This window comes from Saccopteryx bilineata, chromosome 1, assembly GCF_036850765.1.
Source record: "Saccopteryx bilineata isolate mSacBil1 chromosome 1, mSacBil1_pri_phased_curated, whole genome shotgun sequence".
Classification (NCBI taxonomy): Eukaryota; Metazoa; Chordata; class Mammalia; order Chiroptera; family Emballonuridae; genus Saccopteryx; species Saccopteryx bilineata.
The window spans coordinates 263,593,860-263,606,681 of NC_089490.1; the positions used below are offsets into that span (position 1 = coordinate 263,593,860).

A 12,822-nucleotide genomic window follows, 5' to 3' on the forward strand; every position below is an offset into this window, starting at 1 on the left:
TGGCATTCAATATTATTTTATATTAGTTTCAGATGTTCGGCATAGTGATTAGATTAATCATAATTTACAAAGTGATCCCTTGATATTTCAAGTACCTACCTGGCACTGTACAGTTATTATAATATTACCGACTAAATTCCCTAGCTGTACTTTACTTCCCCTGACTATTTTGTAACTACCAATTTTCACATTTTAATTCTTTCATCTTTTCATCCAGTCCCCCTACCTTCTTTCCTCTAGCAAACATCAGTTTTGTTTTCCAACAGAAGTATTCACAAAAGACAAACCAGCAGTTCACAAAAAAGAAATACAAAGAGGCAATAAAAATCAGGTGGGAAGCAACACTATTTAAAAACCAGGATAACTGAAACTCTAGCAAGCTTTTTCTGTTTTATTGTAGATGGGGTGCTAGTTCCTTTTTCAGCTCTCTCCGTGAGTGAACGAAACGCAGGGTGCTCCTATGACCTTGACAGAAAGGGAAGTGAACCAATTTGATGACAAATAAATTAGAATTAAACTGGCCGACACATGGCCCCAGAAACTAGACACAGTCTTTCTGGTGTCACTGTCCATGAATGTTTGCAGGTAAGCTCAACAGCACCACCTCAAAAGGGTGGGGTCTGGGCACACACTAGTGAACCCCTTTTCAGACATACTTCCCTAGGCCAGACCGCTAGGTTTCTGGGGATGTATTTGCCACAGTTTTCTCAATTTCCAATGATTACATACTTTGGAAACGATAGATTTAAAATTTTTAGTTTCCTCAAATAGGGGCTGAACAGGGCGAGGTAGCAGCAAATTGTTCTAGCAAATCAAAAGCGCTGTAATGAGTTGAAGGCTCTAAAAAGAGTTAACTCCCAAATTCCCCCTGGTTCTGTTGGGGCTGGAGAATCCCGTGAGGGATCTGAGCAGGCAAATGCAGGAGTAGCCACAGGAGCGAGAGAGGGAACAGAAGAACATCCCTCTCCTGCCTCTATTTGTAAGGTAAAGCCTCTCTATTCTTCTCACTTACTTGGACTTGCCTCCTGCCAACTATTATAAAGACAAGCAATGGAGAAAAAATATGGCTCAGGTAGAAGAAGAGAAAGAGAGAAAAGTAAGCTTCAAATACTTTCTTTTAAAAAACTAATGTAAGACAAAACTAGGAAATGAAGCAAAGAAATTTATTTTTATGTTCAATGATCTTTGAGCTTTTTGTTGGCCTCCTGAACCCCAAGGGGTGCTCTGCTCTGCTGTCTTCATGCCTCAGAACTTTGGTGTCTTGACCTCAGACACCTCTTTGTTGTACAAATTTTGTGGGTGGTGGTCTTTCAGATGGATTGCATAGAGTCACTATGGTCTAGGGCAGGGTCCCCAAACTACAGCCCGCAGGCCACATGCAGCCCCCTGAAGCCATTTATCCAGCCCCCGCCACACTTCTGGAAGGGGCACCTCTTTCATTGGTGATCAGTGAGAGGAGCATAGTTCCCACTGAAATACTAGTCAGTTTGTTGGTTTAAATATACTTGTTCTTTATTTTAAATATTGTATTTGTTCCTGTTTTGTTTTTTTTTACTTTAAAATAAGATATGTGCAGTGTGCATAGGGATTTGTTCATAGTTTTTTTTTATAGTTCAGCCCTCCAACAGTCTGAGGGACAGTGAACTGGCCCCCTGTGTAAAAAGTTTGGGGACGCCTGGTCTAAGGCTTCACCAAGATCTAAGTCCTCCCCTTCTTCCAGTAGGTCATGGTGAGTGGTGATCCAGCTTGACCTTGATATTTAGCAGGCCTTATACTCTTGGGCCTGGTGCTGCCCCTCTGCCTAAATCTGGGCCAGCTCTGACTCCAATTGCAGCAGGATCCTGTTGAGCTGTTTCATCTGCATGGCATAGTGTACTTCCCCCTGCCTGACGCTGTTCTTTAAGCTGAACTTCAAGTTGATCTTCAAGGACTGGACTATAAGTCTCAGTGAGTGTCATCTCAGCAGCTCCTATCTCAGTGGTATATGAGGTGACCACTGTGGTACTCTCCTCAACCTGCTGGGACCAGAACTAATCTAGCTCCTCTCAGCTCTTCTGGGCCCAGATGTCCACCATGATCTTGCTGAAGTCCTGAGATTTGGGAGCATCCAACTCCATGGTCAATCCAGAGTTGGCAATCTAGTTTTGTGATCATTTATTTCCTGCTTGTGGTTCTTCTTCATGAAGACCAGCTCTCCTTGAGAGCCCCGATCTCTCTCTCCAACTACAGACTAGTGATATTGATATCATCAATGACCTTTCAGAACCCACTGATGTCATTCTCCACAGACTGGCACATGGCCACCTCTGTCTCATACTTGACTCTGAAGTCAACAGCAGCAAGACAGGCTTTGTCAGTCTGCAGCACAATGGAAGCATTGTCCACTGAACTTGCAAAGATCTGAGCTCTCAGGTCCTGGATGGTTCTGAAGTAATGCCTCCAACCTTTGATCTGAGGTCCCTTCTTCTCCAGGTGTTTCCGGATTTTGCTTTCCAGTCTCTGATTATCAGCCTCCAGGCTTCTTACCCTCTTCACGTAGGAGGCTAGATGGTCATTCAGGCATTGCATAGCCTCCTTCCTGCTCTGGTTGCCCCATGCTTGCCATACCCCAGTCATCCCTGCAGTCAGGCCCCTGGACCCTCAGCCCCACCAGATGCTGTGGAGTGGGGCATGGATATCTGGGAGCCCGATCCCCTGATACCTGCCTACACACGGCCAGCACTACTGACCAGCAAGCCCATTGTCTGGGGGACTGCGTGGAGACCGGGGCTGGTAGTTGGTAAATAAGCTGGATCAGGTGCTGAAGCTCATGTTGTTAAGGGAGGAAAGGTGAGAGACTAAGATGCAGGTTAAGACCACTCAGCAAAATTATTTTGATTGTCCAAAATTGTTTATTAAGGTAAGCAATTTACCAACATTACTTATATTAGCAGCAACAGTGGAGCTGGAGAGCATCGCGCCTTATCCAAGCTTCAGGGCGAGAACCACTGATAGTGTGGTGGAACTCGTGACTCTCTCCCAGGCCACAGCTTTTGCAACCTGCATGTGTCAGCCCTCACATCTCCATTGAGTGTCAGTATTCTGTCTGATAGCATATGGAATGAGGATAACCTCAAAGAAATTGTATGTGGAATCTTCACCCACCCAGTAATAACTCAGGGCTCTCAGAGCCCCACAGTGGCACCCAGCTCACTCCTCAGCAACACACTGAAGGCTTTGAGCAACCTTTATCTGGTTAACACTGTGAAGACAGGCTTGCTGTGTAGATCACGCCCTTAGGAACAGGGCGTTTGAGGCCACCATGGTACACATAATTTCAATATATAACACAACCTTTCGTGGCCTCATATCCCAGCCTGCACACTTTATCAGGTGGATGGGGCCGGGGCCCCAGGAGCGCAGAGAGCTGGGGGCACTGCCCCAGCGCACCCTGAGAAGGAGGCACCGCACTGCACAGCACAGCGACCCCTTCTTCCTCCTCAGCTCCTGGGTGCTCCAGTAAGCGCCCGTCTTGGCTTACCTGATGGTTGCGACCACACCAGTAAAATATTTTTAAAAGATTAAAGTAAATTCGTAGAAGACACAACAAATGAAAAAAGACAGAAAATGAGAGTTAAAAAATCACCAAAGGAACAAGAGAAAAATTTAAGGTTAAACTTTCCTAAAAGCCAAGAATGAGATTGATTTCAATATATTGTATTAGATATTTAAGGAAAAAAGTAAAAATAAAAGAAATAGCATTGACATTAAGTATGGATAAACTAAAAAAAAATCCATAATATAAAAAGAATGATAAAATGACAGTTAAGAATTAGTTAAAAAGAAAGAAAACTGCTAAAGGCCATTCCATTTCTGAGTGAGTTCACTATTCCAGGACACAGGCTCCTGCAGTGCCAAGAGCCTCTGAGGGAGATTAGTGGAACAGAGGGCTACTCTGACTGGGGACACTCTAAGGCTCATGGCTCCCACGTGTTCCTCTCAGCCACCTTTGGGAGCAAGTATCTGACTTCTGCAACTCACCCAAGCAGCACAGCCTGGACTCTGCAAACTTCTCCCAAGCCTTTGACTCATTCCTCTTCCTCAGTACAACCTTATCAGAATAACAAATTATGATGCCAGTTAATAGATAACCTGCCTGCACAAGATCACCTTGCTAAGAAGTTGTAGAACTGGAATATGAACCCCGCAGCCTGCAACAGAGTGTAAACGCCAACCATTAAATTCTGTGTTGCACTGTAACTACTTTTAATGCCTGTACCAGTAGACTTTCCACATCATATACATGCTAACATTTTCACTTTTAATCATTGGGGTTTTTATCTTTATAATTCACAATCTTGTATAGAATAAAAACTAAAGCCATTTCTTTTTAAAAGCAGTTTTGATTTCATCTTGAAATACTTCCTGTTTCTTTGTCTTCCTCTTCCTCTCTCTGCTCCTTTAAAACAAAAGTTGGTCCCTTTCTTTTCTTCTCTTTTTTTTCTCTCGATTATAAAGAATGTATATACATTGTAGAAAATAAAAGAACTTTCAAAGTATTCAAAATAAGAGCAAAATATTCTACCAAGTAAAAACAACTAAAAATAGGGACCTGATAATGGTGTTATTCAAGAGCCTGAGCATAACTATGGAGATGAGGTGGTTTCAAGACCTTTTGGCTCCAGACCATAATGCTTCCGACTTCGGTGGTACAGCAATCAATGGTAGTGCTAGATCCATAACCAGTGTCACATCTTCTTTAGTCATGGGCTTTACTATAAAAAAAATAAGCCAATAAAATTTGGTACTGCAGAAGTTTACCTTGAAATAACGATACTGTTTTCTCTTAATCTCATTTTACCAAAAACTACCTGTGTTGGAATCTTGCTGACAATCATTCTTTGCACATGTCTAATGGAATGTAACAACAATAGAGTGAGCATGGCTTCCATGCCGATGCGCTACGTGGTGTGTAATATTTGGGTTCTCTTCTCTTTTCCTTTAATCTGTATGACTCATCGATGCTTCTGAGGGACCAGTACAGAAGATAGGTTAAAAACCGTTACCAACATAAATTTCCATCCACAGACTCTACCTTTTACTTTCTCACACCAACCACCTCATTTAAAGTCTTTTGTGATGAAAAGTATGTAACAACCCTAAAAGAAAGTAATATGTGTTTCATCTGTTGCTCCAAAAGAAGCAAAAAGCTAGACTATTAACCTGCTGTGTAATCTCTACAGACTACAATGCCTTTCAGTGGGAAGCCAGGCTCTGCCAAGAGCAGGGAGGATTGCAGTTTAAACATTACAGGGTCAAGTTCAACATTTGTTCCATTGACAGAACTCCCACTGACATCAAGGGAAGTTGTGTGCAGAGTAGAATTTCTTTCTCAGTTAAATGATTTCTGTAATGCCTTCCATTTTGCCAGCAAATATCATACAAAGAATGTAATAAAGAAAATATATGTAGTACCCTTTTTTTTCCAGGCCTACACTTGATTTCAATGAAATGTCACCTACAAAAAAAGCATTTTTCTTACAGAATATTATTTAGAAGGTAAATAAGTCATTTTGCTGAAAATATAAAGATTCGTTCTAGACTCATCTGTTTGCAATTTTTGAGATTTTTTTTTTTTTGGATTGTGATATAAAGATCACAATTGAATTCAGTCAGTAGGCTTTGAACTGTGGAAATTTTATGCTCTATGATATATCATAATGGATTGATTGGGAACACAGAGTTCTTAAAGTTATTAGGCCAAGGTATGTAGAGATAAGTATCAACTCCACAAATATCCCTGGATAAATAAAGGCTGCTAAAGAGAAAAAGTCAAAGCACTGAATTTTATATAATTGTTGGAAGGATAGAACACTACAATGTAATTTTATTGTTAAATAATACAATAACTCCAATGGAAATTAATAAAGTATTTTAACAAATGAATAGCTGTAATTTACAATTAACCTATTGTTTATGTGACATAATTTTTTTTTCTTTTTTAAAAAATGTTTTGTATTTTTCTGAAGCTGGAAACGGGGATAGACAACAGTCAGACAGACTCCACGTGCACCCGACCGGGATCCACCCGGCACGCCCATCAGGGGGGGGGCTCTGCCCCTCCGGGGCATCGCTCTGTAGGGGCCAGAGCCACTCTAGCGCCTGGGGCAGAGGCCAAGGAGCCATCCCCAGCGCCCGGGCCATCTTTGCTCCAATGGAGCCTTGGCTGCGGGAGGGGAAGAGAGAGACAGAGAGGAAGGAGAGGGGGAGGGGTAGAGAAGCAGATGGGCGCTTCTCCTGTGTGCCCTGGCCAGGAATCAAACCCGGGACTTCTGCACACCAGGCCGACGCTCTACCACTGAGCCAACCTGCCAGGGCCTATGTGACATAATTTTAAGAGAACTTTTAAGGGAAAACAAAATATTAGGGTATTAAAATATTATATTTCTTTTAAGAGAAAGAAAATACTAGACTTCCTTTCTTTGAATAGCGATAGTAATTATCTAATTAAATTTTTTATCAGTTTGGGAAATTAGACATTAACTTAAATTACAAATTAATTTCAGTGTTTAACATCATAATTGAAGGTCATCTTTGAGTTGCTAGATTTAAAAAGAAAATCCGAGGTTTCTTATATGTTCACATCTGGTATAGTTTTGCTTAATCTTCAGAAATATTTTAAAACAGGCTGGACTCGAAATATCATTAGTATTCCACAAAAAGCTTTGGCATGATATATTCATACTCCACATAAAGGAGATGCTCCTATTTTTCTGTTGCTCAGGAAAGTTTTTAAAAAGGCCGTCTGGGAAAGAAGAAAGCTGACAGAAAGTAAAAACAAAATGGAAAACAGAATGGGGACTCTGGGTCTATATTACAGCTGTTATCTCCAACCATTCCCCAATTGCAACATTCTGGAATGAATTTTAGTTTCTACAAGAGGTTCCATTCCTCCTTCAAACTGCAACTGTGCCAGGCCTTTCAGAAATGCATGAGGTCACAACAACTACAATTTATTAATGGTGTGCTCAAACAGTAAAAAAATTTTGAGGATTCAAAAAACCATCAGATATCACCAACATTTACAGAGTATCTGGTATGGACCCAGCACTGGGCCAGGCATCTCACAAGTGATAACTCATTAGGTAATTAAAGAAACCCCCAGTTGTGGAGTTTTAGATAAATCTGTGAAGTATATGGGAATTTCAGGAAGAACCAGTTGTTTCATGGTCCAAGGAATGAGAAAAGCCCCCACTTATGAGTAACCATGATAAATAGGCTGTCAATTCTTTTGTGGTCTTTTGAACTGTGGACCATTCAACAGATGTGTGGGATGATGTGGCAGTTTTAAAGTATGTTCACAAATTTTCTGACAATCTTTTCACCAAAAGTGGAATCTATGAACTTTCTCCTTGAAAAGGGGCTGGCTTCTGCTTCTGCTTCTGCTTCAACCAGTATACTACAGAGGAAATAGCACTATGTGACTTCCCAGATAAAGGCATAAAAGGCGATGTGCTTCCTTCCACACTGTTCACAGGAATACCAGCTTTTGAAGACATCAGCTACCAAGCAAGCATTCAGTCTGCCCTGAGGCCATCGTGTGTGAGAAAGGTCAAATTAACCCTTAAAGAGACCTCAGGAGGAGAGGCCCTGTGACTACATACAGGAATTGAGAGAGAGAGAGAGAGAGAGAGCTGCTTGGCCATTCTCTAGCTGTTCAAGCCCCCTTTCCCCACTCTGCCTGCACCCCCATTCCCAGCACCCGTTACAGCTACTTCATCATATGAGGAATTTCAAGAGCCAGAACTGCCCAGTCAAGCCCTTTCCATATTTCTGACCCAGAGAAAATATGAGATACAATGATGATTGTATCTAAGTCAGTACATTATGAGGTGACGTGTTACACAGCAATGGTAACCAAAACAGATACTATTCAGATTCAACACATTAAAAATTTCCCAAGTTTTCTGCATCTGTTTCCTTTTATTTCTTTGCAGAAATATTTTTAAGTGAATTCCAGACATTGTATCATGTCAAGTATCATAGGATACTTCAGTATGAATAGCTAAGAAGTATGAACATTTTCTTATGTAACCAAAATGCCATTATCACACTTAACAAAATTAACAATAATTCTTCAGCATCCTCTAATATCTAAACCATAATCAAATTTCTTGATTGTCCCCCCCAAATATGTTTTTATAGCTGTTGGAATAAGGATCCAAACAACACCTGCACACAACAGCTGGTTATTGTGCCTCTTAGCTGCTTCTTTTCATCTGAAACAGTTACTCTCTCTCGTACTCTTTCCTCCCTGCCATTAACCAGTGGCAGAAACCACATCAGTTGTCTGAGGGATATTTTCTTTCTGTGGTGTCATTTAACTTGCTCCTTTATCCCCTGTGGTTCCTGTAAATGAAAGTTGGATCAAAAGAATTGATTAGATTCAGGGCCAACTCCCCCCACCCTCACCCCCATGAGGTGGTACCCGCTCAGCGTTGTTTTCTTCATAAGCATCGCATCAGCAGACACACACTATCGGCTTTCTCCACTTTTAGAGATGCTGAGATTGATCAGTCATGTGATCACAGCCTTATTATTCCTCATGGTAAAGTTCCCATCTGCCTTTCAACCAAAGGTTTCATTCAATGATAACTGTTGCCTGATTTCATCATTGCTGCTGGATTGTTATTGTGTCTAGGCCTTTTCAGTATATAATACTAGGAAATATGTATACTTAAAAAGGAAAAAATGCTGATTGAAATTATATTTTTAATTCAAATTTAACATTGTAACAATGTAATACTGTGTGATTTTTTTACTTACATTCTTTGATTTTCTACTTCTTTTTCTTATACTGAAAATCTTTGTTCCTAACGTCAACACAATTACTACATGTATTTGTAATAATCTATAGCATATTTAAATAGTTTCAATATAATAGCAATATTGCCTCTAACAATTAGATACATAATACTGTTTATGATTTCTTTGCACCTCTATCTGTTCTTAGAATATGTTCTGTTAAAGTGTACCCTTGATAGAATTATTTTCTTTTGATCTTTTTAGTAGTGTCTTTTTCTGTTCCTGACATAAAATTAAGTTCATTAGTTTCAATTCATTCATTTCAGTTCAAGTTAGGTTTAATTATTATGGTCAGTTTTTAATTTTTATAGATTGCTTAAGATTTGTTTTTATTTTTTGAATATGTGAAACATTTATATGCTTCACATGGATAAACTACTCCTTCCTTTTCCCACTGCACTATTCTCTCTTCTGTTAGTCATTTTTATTCATTGTGGTTTAGTCTTATGTTTTTATTTTTATTTTTTTTATTTTTTATTTTTGCATTTTTCTGAAGCTGGAAACAGGGAGAGACAGTCAGACAGACTCCCGCATGCGCCCGACCGGGATCCACCCGGCACGCCCACCAGGGGCGACGCTCTGCCCACCAGAGGGCGATGCTCTGCCCATCCTGGGCGTCGCCATGTTGCGACCAGAGCCACTCTAGCGCCTGGGGCAGAGGCCACAGAGCCATCCCCAGCGCCCGGGCCATCTCTGCTCCAATGGAGCCTTGGCTGCGGGAGGGGAAGAGAGAGACAGAGAGGAAGGCGCGGCGGAGGGGTGGAGAAGCAAATGGGCGCTTCTCCTATGTGCCCTGGCCGGGAATCGAACCCGGGTCCTCCGCACGCTAGGCCGACGCTCTACCGCTGAGCCAACCGGCCAGGGCCTAGTCTTATGTTTTTAAAAGATTTTCATTTAAGTTATTTTGAGAGACTATGAGGGATGACGATTAGCTGTTAGGTGAGTTGCTATAGTAATTCTTAGGATCATGACAGTTGTACATTAAGAAGAATTAATCCTCAGATTAAATGGTTTCTATAAAAACAAGTTACTTTGGTCCTGCTGCCTCATCAAAGCCATTTTAAACAGGAGAAGCAGTTCTCTGCCTCTCTTTCTCATGGTTATTTACCACCTCTATTTAAATGAGCTTACTTAGTTAAAAGATTGTTTTAAGTGATTAAAAATAGAATTCAAAATAGGATTCCACTTGCCTGTCCAGGCTGTAGCACAGTGGCTAGAGCATCAATCTGGGACACTGAGGACCCAGGTTTGAAACCCTGAGGTTGCCAGCTTGAGTGCGGGTTCATCCAGCTTAGGTTTGGGACTATAGACATGTCCCCATGGTCGCTGGCTTGAGTCCAAGATTGCTGGCTTGAGCAAGGGTTCACTTGCTTGGCTGAAGCCCTCTGGTCAAGGCATGTATGAAAAATAATCAATAAACAATTAAAGTGTCGCAACTATGAGTTGATACTTCTCATCTCTCTCTCTCCCTTCCTGTCTGTCTCTGTTTCTGCCTGTCTCTGTCTCTTACCCTTGCTAAAGACAAACAAAAAATAGGAAACCATTTTACATTTATGTTTGCAAGAGGAAAAATAATGACACAATATACCCAAATATTAATGTTAATTATGTTACTTATTTGTGAAGAAAAAATTTCAAATGATTTATTTTAACGTGCATTTGCATCTATATTTTGTAATTTTCTACAGTGATGGTATACTTACATAATACAATATTAAATGCTTTTCATTATGTAAAAAGATAAAATAGTCATTTAAAAATTACTCTTCATGCCCTGCCGTGGTTGCCAAAAACAAACAAACAAGCAAACAAATAAATAAATAAATAAATAAAAATGACTACATGAATGGTGAATTATTGTTATGGGTACAGAATTTTTGTTTGGGATGATAAAAAAGTTTTAGAAATGGATAATGGTAATGATTGCACAACACTGTGAATGTACTTAATGCTAATGAATTGTACTCTTAAAGTGGTTAAAATGTTACTATATTATGCCACAATAAAAAAAATAAAAATAGCCCTAGCTGGATAGCTTGGTTGGTTAGAGCATTGTCCTGATAGGCAGAAGTTGCTGGTTCCATCCTGGTTAGGGCACATACAGGTACAGATCGGTGTTCCCATCTCTCTCGCTCTTTCTCCTTTCCTCTCTCTCTAAAATCAAATAAATTTTGAAAAGAGAGAAAAAGGGAAAAAGGAAGTACTGGTTTCTTTTTTAAAAATACATAAAAACAAAGGTGGTCATGGAGGGATCTATCATACAGCATGCTAGTGGTTATAAACATCTTTCCATAACTTTCCAGCTGCGAGTTTATAGTAGTTAAAAAGTCTGCCATGTTTCTGTTAAGATTTAAAAAAGTTTTAAACTTTTGTGTTTCTGCTGCTTAAAAATTGGTTAATTGAACTTTCTTGAAAATCATTCCCATAATTATTCTTATTATTTCATATCAAATAATGATAATCATGGTACATTTACTCTGTTTCAGCTAGAAGCAGAGTGAACATGAAGATATAATTTAGAATATATTTTAAACACATTTTTCCAAGATGAGGTCAGCATCATTCTAGAATTACTGGAAAAAAACAATCATGCAATTATCTTTCTAAACCTGGCAACTTCAGAGTCTCCAGAGAGGACCAAGGTTTGGGTTAGGCCTGAGTTTGAGAAACATAGTCACCTCACACATTTTTCCTTCAGTTTGGAAGCTTAACATACACTTTGTTCATATACTCCCATGGCAGCACTTGGGTCTTCTAACCTACTCCTTACTTCTTCCTCATCTGCCAAAGCTCTTGGGAGTGAGTTCCGAGTAAGGTTTGGTAGAACTGGGGGCCCACTAAGATCTCTTGGCATGGCTTAGAGCTCCTGCAAGGACCTTGGAACTAATCCATTCTCTTAGGTGCCATTATGAATTTCAATTCTGAACCAGACATGTGGATGCACTCTAGATGGACTATTAATAAGAGCACATTTCTTTGGGCCTTTTCAATTGACCTTTCAGACACTGAGGATTCACGTTTGGGATGCAATCAATAAATGACCTACCGTTTGAAATGTATACGAGTAACCATACAATGAAAGGCTCTACAGAGAGCCTGCTTACAACTTTGCATTGCATTGACTTAATTTTCCCAAATAAAATTTAATTTATTCATTTAAAAGAAGCAATGCTGTTTCAAGAGCTGTCAAGACAAATGTAAATTTAAGGACATTATAAGCTCATTCCCGAAAGAAATGTCAAAAGCAATTTAAAATGATCAATATTAACAATACTTTTAGTATGAGGACGAAATAGTAAGGTTCATGCCAAGAATTTGTCCAGTCATGCAAAACTGAAGGCAGAGCAAGCAAGTAATTCAGTTAATCGGGGTCAAAAGAGGATAATGAAATAGGTCTTTGAGCTATCATATATATATATATATATATATATATATATATATATATATATATATATATATATATATCGGTTGAACATGCAGAAAGTGAAAAATTCAGAGGCTCGAGTCTCTTGGAGTCCAAAAGATTTGACATTGCCCTGGATGGGTAGCTCAGTTTTTTACAGCATCATCCTGACACACCAAAGTTGCAGTTTCAATCCCCGGTCAAGGCACATACAAGAATCAACCGATGAGTGCATAAATATGTGGAACAACAAACTGATGTTTCTCTCTCTCTCTCTCTTTCTCCCTCTCCTTCTCTCTCGCTAAAATCTATTTAAAAAATTGACATTGAGAATATATTCCACACTCTAAAACTCCATGAAAAGTTCTTCACTTGAATTTCTACTGCCCATATAGATGCCTCAGCCATTGTATAAGTAACCAGCATTAGACATTCCTATTTGACAACGGGGAGTGTCTACCACTGAAACACATGTACAAGGAATAAGACGTGCATATTCAATATCTGCTATCCTTGCTTATGGAGGGAAGCGATGGAATAGAGAATCTGAAACGGGCTAACTCCCGAATCACTCA

At 39.9% G+C, this 12,822-nt stretch overlaps 2 pseudogenes; both read right to left on the reverse strand.

Annotated features, from left to right (window-relative positions):
* Positions 1–1,759: 1,759 nt before the first annotated feature.
* On the reverse strand, positions 1,760–2,616 carry LOC136319503 (keratin, type I cytoskeletal 18 pseudogene; annotated as a pseudogene).
* A 310-nt stretch (positions 2,617–2,926) lies between these two features.
* On the reverse strand, positions 2,927–11,698 carry LOC136319504 (large ribosomal subunit protein eL15 pseudogene; annotated as a pseudogene).
* Between the last annotated feature and the right edge of the window lie 1,124 nt (positions 11,699–12,822).